The following is a 7,500-nucleotide window of genomic DNA, read 5'->3' on the forward strand; positions in this document are numbered from 1 at the left end:
AAAATGCGCGATTGCTCGTGTCGGGGCCTGGCAAGCCAAGGCCAAGCGAGCCATGGCAACGCGGATGATGGCTCGCTAGTGCTGGCGCCGTGCACAGTGGCCTCGCACACTCGCCCTGCACGCTTCCCTTGCACGCAGCCTTGCACACTAGCCTCGCATGCGAGCCTTGCACCCTAGCCAAGCAAACTAGCCTTGCACGGTAGCCATGCACACAAGCCGTGCACATTAGCCATGCGCACAAGCCCCGCACACTAGCCTTGCGCACAACCCTTGCACACAAGCCATGCACTCGAGCAATGCACACAAGCCTTGCACTCAAGCAATGCACACAAGCCCTGGACACTAGCCTTGCACACGGGCCTGGCACACAAGCCTTGGGCACTAGCCTTGCGCACTAGCGTTCCACATGAGCCTTGCACACTAGCCTTGGACACTAGCCTTGCACACAGGCCTTGCACACTAGGCATGCTTGGGCGAGCTGATCCCGCATCAAGTCGACGGGTCTAGGCATTCTTGGGCGCAGATCCCGCATCGTCTCGTCGCGTCTGGGCGCAAACACGTCGCGTCTCGTTGCGTCTTCAGAAGTCGTCGCTAACAGCACCTTTGGTTGCCACTGGTGGTTAGGCTGGTTGGTTGCGCAAACCCTATAGGAGGGTGGCATGCTGGTGGGCGTTTTTGCCCGGATAGGCACTAGAATGTGCAGATTTTGGGCGTTTTTGCCTGGATAGGCTAAGGAATGGGCATGCTTTGGGCGTTTTTGCCCGGATAGGCACCGGAATGCTTGGCCTTGGCTTGTCCTAGCAAGGCATTGCTGGGTTGGGCTCCCTTGGCCTTTTGGGCGCCTTGGACGATGTCTTGCGAAGACCATGGGCACAAGGCCATGGCATATGGTGAGGAAAGGACCACGGTTGCCAAGGTTAGGCACCGGAATGCTTGGCCTTGGCTTGCCAAAGCAGGGCATTGCTGGGTTGGGCTCCCTTGGCCTTCCGGGCGCCTTGGACACTGTCTTGGGAAGACCATGGGCACAAGGCCATGGCATATGGTGGGGAATGGACCACGGTTGCCAAGGCTAGGCATATAGAGAGGAATTGCATTTTTGCCCGGATAGGCACCGGAATGCTTGGCCTTGGCTTGCCGTAGCAGGGCATTGCTGGGTTGGGCTCCCTTGGCCTTCCGGGGGCCTTGGACGCTGTCTTGGGAAGACCATGGGCACAAGGCCATGGCATATAGTGAGGAATGGACCACGGTTGGCAAGGCTAGGCATATAGAGAGGAATGGACCACGGTTGCCAAGGTTGCGCAAGTTTTGGGCATTTTTTGCCCGGATATGCCCAAGTATGCCCCGATAGGCCCGTTACGCCCCGGTATGAACGCGTATGCCCGGATAGACTCGGTATGCCTTGGGATACATGCGTATGCCCCGATAGGCTTGGTACGCCCCGATATGCGCACGTGTGCCCCAGTAGGGCTCGGTATGCCCCGGTATGTACGCGTGTGCCCCGATAGGCCCGGTATGCCCCGATATGCACACGTGTGCCCCAATAGGGGTCGGTATGCCCCGGTAGGTACGCGTGTGCCCCGTAATGCACGTTTCGCAGATCTCCCCGCATGTCCCGCCCCTATATGTAATACTTACTTACTTACTTACTTTCTTTCTTGCTTGCTTGCTTGCTTGCAATGGTTGGGAGTGCCCGGCATGCTCCGCTGCAGAGACCAAGGGCGCAATGACTTGGCACCGCGGATGCCGGGACTCCGGCACTTCCCGTGGCACTGATGGTTGGTTCCAAAGACAAAAGGCCGTGCAAGGCCACCGCACCGCGGATGATTTTGCTCGTGCTGGCGCCGTTGTGTGGCCAAAGAACATGCGCGAATGCTCGTGTCGGAAGGGTTGGTGTCCTGGCCCCGCGGGTGTCACGAATGCTCGGTTGCGAAGACCATGGGACCAGAGCCATGGCACGTCGGATGATGGCTCCAGCTGGCGCCCCGGCACTTTCTGTGGCATTGATGCTCGGTTTCAAAGACAAACGTGCGCAGTGCCAGGGGACCGCGGATGACTGCTCGTGCTGGCCCCGTTGGGCGGCATTGATGGTCGGTTGCAAAGAAAATGCGCGATTGCTCGTGTCGGGGCCCGGCAAGCCAAGGCCAAGCGAGCCATGGCACGTCGGATGATGGCTCCAGCTGGCGCCCCGGCACTTTCTGTGGCATTGATGCTCGGTTTCAAAGACAAACGTGCGCAGGGCCAGGGGACCGCGGATGACTGCTCGTGCTGGCCCCGTTGGGCGGCATTGATGGTCGGTTGCAAAGAAAATGCGCGATTGCTCGTGTCGGGGCCTGGCAAGCCAAGGCCAAGCGAGCCATGGCAACGCGGATGATGGCTCGCTAGTGCTGGCGCCGTGCACAGTGGCCTCGCACACTCGCCCTGCACGCTTCCCTTGCACGCAGCCTTGCACACTAGCCTCGCATGCGAGCCTTGCACCCTAGCCATGCAAACTAGCCTTGCACGGTAGCCATGCACACAAGCCGTGCACATTAGCCATGCGCACAAGCCCCGCACACTAGCCTTGCGCACAACCCTTGCACACAAGCCATGCACTCGAGCAATGCACACAAGCCTTGCACTCAAGCAATGCACACAAGCCCTGGACACTAGCCTTGCACACGGGCCTGGCACACAAGCCTTGGGCACTAGCCTTGCGCACTAGCGTTCCACATGAGCCTTGCACACTAGCCTTGGACACTAGCCTTGCACACAGGCCTTGCACACTAGGCATGCTTGGGCGAGCTGATCCCGCATCAAGTCGACGGGTCTAGGCATTCTTGGGCGCAGATCCCGCATCGTCTCGTCGCGTCTGGGCGCAAACACGTCGCGTCTCGTTGCGTCTTCAGAAGTCGTCGCTAACAGCACCTTTGGTTGCCACTGGTGGTTAGGCTGGTTGGTTGCGCAAACCCTATAGGAGGGTGGCATGCTGGTGGGCGTTTTTGCCCGGATAGGCACTAGAATGTGCAGATTTTGGGCGTTTTTGCCTGGATAGGCTAAGGAATGGGCATGCTTTGGGCGTTTTTGCCCGGATAGGCACCGGAATGCTTGGCCTTGGCTTGTCCTAGCAAGGCATTGCTGGGTTGGGCTCCCTTGGCCTTTTGGGCGCCTTGGACGATGTCTTGCGAAGACCATGGGCACAAGGCCATGGCATATGGTGAGGAAAGGACCACGGTTGCCAAGGTTAGGCACCGGAATGCTTGGCCTTGGCTTGCCAAAGCAGGGCATTGCTGGGTTGGGCTCCCTTGGCCTTCCGGGCGCCTTGGACACTGTCTTGGGAAGACCATGGGCACAAGGCCATGGCATATGGTGGGGAATGGACCACGGTTGCCAAGGCTAGGCATATAGAGAGGAATTGCATTTTTGCCCGGATAGGCACCGGAATGCTTGGCCTTGGCTTGCCATAGGAGGGCATTGCTGGGTTGGGCTCCCTTGGCCTTCCGGGGGCCTTGGACGCTGTCTTGGGAAGACCATGGGCACAAGGCCATGGCATATAGTGAGGAATGGACCACGGTTGGCAAGGCTAGGCATATAGAGAGGAATGGACCACGGTTGCCAAGGTTGCGCAAGTTTTGGGCATTTTTTGCCCGGATATGCCCAAGTATGCCCCGATAGGCCCGTTACGCCCCGGTATGAACGCGTATGCCCGGATAGACTCGGTATGCCTTGGGATACATGCGTATGCCCCGATAGGCTTGGTACGCCCCGATATGCGCACGTGTGCCCCAGTAGGGCTCGGTATGCCCCGGTATGTACGCGTGTGCCCCGATAGGCCCGGTATGCCCCGATATGCACACGTGTGCCCCAATAGGGGTCGGTATGCCCCGGTAGGTACGCGTGTGCCCCGTAATGCACGTTTCGCAGATCTCCCCGCATGTCCCGCCCCTATATGTAATACTTACTTACTTACTTACTTTCTTTCTTGCTTGCTTGCTTGCTTGCAATGGTTGGGAGTGCCCGGCATGCCCCGCTGCAGAGACCAAGGGCGCAATGACTTGGCACCGCGGATGCCGGGACTCCGGCACTTCCCGTGGCACTGATGGTTGGTTCCAAAGACAAAAGGCCGTGCAAGGCCACCGCACCGCGGATGATTTTGCTCGTGCTGGCGCCGTTGTGTGGCCAAAGAACATGCGCGAATGCTCGTGTCGGAAGGGTTGGTGTCCTGGCCCCGCGGGTGTCACGAATGCTCGGTTGCGAAGACCATGGGACCAGAGCCATGGCACGTCGGATGATGGCTCCAGCTGGCGCCCCGGCACTTTCTGTGGCATTGATGCTCGGTTTCAAAGACAAACGTGCGCAGTGCCAGGGGACCGCGGATGACTGCTCGTGCTGGCCCCGTTGGGCGGCATTGATGGTCGGTTGCAAAGAAAATGCGCGATTGCTCGTGTCGGGGCCCGGCAAGCCAAGGCCAAGCGAGCCATGGCACGTCGGATGATGGCTCCAGCTGGCGCCCCGGCACTTTCTGTGGCATTGATGCTCGGTTTCAAAGACAAACGTGCGCAGGGCCAGGGGACCGCGGATGACTGCTCGTGCTGGCCCCGTTGGGCGGCATTGATGGTCGGTTGCAAAGAAAATGCGCGATTGCTCGTGTCGGGGCCTGGCAAGCCAAGGCCAAGCGAGCCATGGCAACGCGGATGATGGCTCGCTAGTGCTGGCGCCGTGCACAGTGGCCTCGCACACTCGCCCTGCACGCTTCCCTTGCACGCAGCCTTGCACACTAGCCTCGCATGCGAGCCTTGCACCCTAGCCATGCAAACTAGCCTTGCACGGTAGCCATGCACACAAGCCGTGCACATTAGCCATGCGCACAAGCCCCGCACACTAGCCTTGCGCACAACCCTTGCACACAAGCCATGCACTCGAGCAATGCACACAAGCCTTGCACTCAAGCAATGCACACAAGCCCTGGACACTAGCCTTGCACACGGGCCTGGCACACAAGCCTTGGGCACTAGCCTTGCGCACTAGCGTTCCACATGAGCCTTGCACACTAGCCTTGGACACTAGCCTTGCACACAGGCCTTGCACACTAGGCATGCTTGGGCGAGCTGATCCCGCATCAAGTCGACGGGTCTAGGCATTCTTGGGCGCAGATCCCGCATCGTCTCGTCGCGTCTGGGCGCAAACACGTCGCGTCTCGTTGCGTCTTCAGAAGTCGTCGCTAACAGCACCTTTGGTTGCCACTGGTGGTTAGGCTGGTTGGTTGCGCAAACCCTATAGGAGGGTGGCATGCTGGTGGGCGTTTTTGCCCGGATAGGCACTAGAATGTGCAGATTTTGGGCGTTTTTGCCTGGATAGGCTAAGGAATGGGCATGCTTTGGGCGTTTTTGCCCGGATAGGCACCGGAATGCTTGGCCTTGGCTTGTCCTAGCAAGGCATTGCTGGGTTGGGCTCCCTTGGCCTTTTGGGCGCCTTGGACGATGTCTTGCGAAGACCATGGGCACAAGGCCATGGCATATGGTGAGGAAAGGACCACGGTTGCCAAGGTTAGGCACCGGAATGCTTGGCCTTGGCTTGCCAAAGCAGGGCATTGCTGGGTTGGGCTCCCTTGGCCTTCCGGGCGCCTTGGACACTGTCTTGGGAAGACCATGGGCACAAGGCCATGGCATATGGTGGGGAATGGACCACGGTTGCCAAGGCTAGGCATATAGAGAGGAATCGCATTTTTGCCCGGATAGGCACCGGAATGCTTGGCCTTGGCTTGCCATAGCAGGGCATTGCTGGGTTGGGCTCCCTTGGCCTTCCGGGGGCCTTGGACGCTGTCTTGGGAAGACCATGGGCACAAGGCCATGGCATATAGTGAGGAATGGACCACGGTTGGCAAGGCTAGGCATATAGAGAGGAATGGACCACGGTTGCCAAGGTTGCGCAAGTTTTGGGCATTTTTTGCCCGGATATGCCCAAGTATGCCCCGATAGGCCCGTTACGCCCCGGTATGAACGCGTATGCCCGGATAGACTCGGTATGCCTTGGGATACATGCGTATGCCCCGATAGGCTTGGTACGCCCCGATATGCGCACGTGTGCCCCAGTAGGGCTCGGTATGCCCCGGTATGTACGCGTGTGCCCCGATAGGCCCGGTATGCCCCGATATGCACACGTGTGCCCCAATAGGGGTCGGTATGCCCCGGTAGGTACGCGTGTGCCCCGTAATGCACGTTTCGCAGATCTCCCCGCATGTCCCGCCCCTATATGTAATACTTACTTACTTACTTACTTTCTTTCTTGCTTGCTTGCTTGCTTGCAATGGTTGGGAGTGCCCGGCATGCCCCGCTGCAGAGACCAAGGGCGCAATGACTTGGCACCGCGGATGCCGGGACTCCGGCACTTCCCGTGGCACTGATGGTTGGTTCCAAAGACAAAAGGCCGTGCAAGGCCACCGCACCGCGGATGATTTTGCTCGTGCTGGCGCCGTTGTGTGGCCAAAGAACATGCGCGAATGCTCGTGTCGGAAGGGTTGGTGTCCTGGCCCCGCGGGTGTCACGAATGCTCGGTTGCGAAGACCATGGGACCAGAGCCATGGCACGTCGGATGATGGCTCCAGCTGGCGCCCCGGCACTTTCTGTGGCATTGATGCTCGGTTTCAAAGACAAACGTGCGCAGGGCCAGGGGACCGCGGATGACTGCTCGTGCTGGCCCCGTTGGGCGGCATTGATGGTCGGTTGCAAAGAAAATGCGCGATTGCTCGTGTCGGGGCCTGGCAAGCCAAGGCCAAGCGAGCCATGGCAACGCGGATGATGGCTCCAGCTGGCGCCCCGGCACTTTCTGTGGCATTGATGCTCGGTTTCGAAGACAAACGTGCGCAGGGCCAGGGGACCGCGGAGGACTGCTCGTGCTGGCCCCGTTGGGCGGCATTGATGGTGTGTTGCAGAGAGCATGTGCGATTGCAAGTGTCGGCCGGGTTTGGGTTCCCTTGGGCTTTCGGGTGCCTTGGACGCTGTCTTGCGAAGACCATGGGCACAAGGCCCCGTCCTGGCCCCTTGTTCGATTCGCTCTCGTCTTTCGCTTGCTTCCAAGGTCCTCCATGACCTTCCCCATGGCCTTGCTAGATCCCCCCCATGACGCATGACCTCTGTCCGTTGATTGGTTTTGAGTGCACACCATGCCCGGCTTGGCACCGTGTTGTCGCGTGAGTGGCATTTGGATCGTGCATGCTGGTGGGCTACCTGCCAATGCGCACAAGCCTTGCACACTAGCCTTGCGCACGAGCCTTGCACAAAAGCCTTGGACACAAGCCTTGCGCACAAGCCATGCGCACAAGCCTTGGACGCTAGCCTTGCACACAAGCCATGCATACAAGCCTTGCTCACAAGCCTTGGGCACTGGCCCATCGCAGTAGCCTTGCACACAAGCCTTGCGCACTAGCTTTGGGCACGAGCCTTGCGCACTTGCCTTGGGCACTAGCCTTGCACACAACCCTTGGGAACTAGCCTTGCGCACCAGCCTTGCCCACAAGCCTTGCAC

This window comes from Tasmannia lanceolata, unplaced genomic scaffold (genome assembly GCF_043159265.1).
Source record: "Tasmannia lanceolata isolate RefF3 unplaced genomic scaffold, GAP_Taslan_0.1 ptg000017l, whole genome shotgun sequence".
Taxonomy (NCBI): Eukaryota; Viridiplantae; Streptophyta; class Magnoliopsida; order Canellales; family Winteraceae; genus Tasmannia; species Tasmannia lanceolata.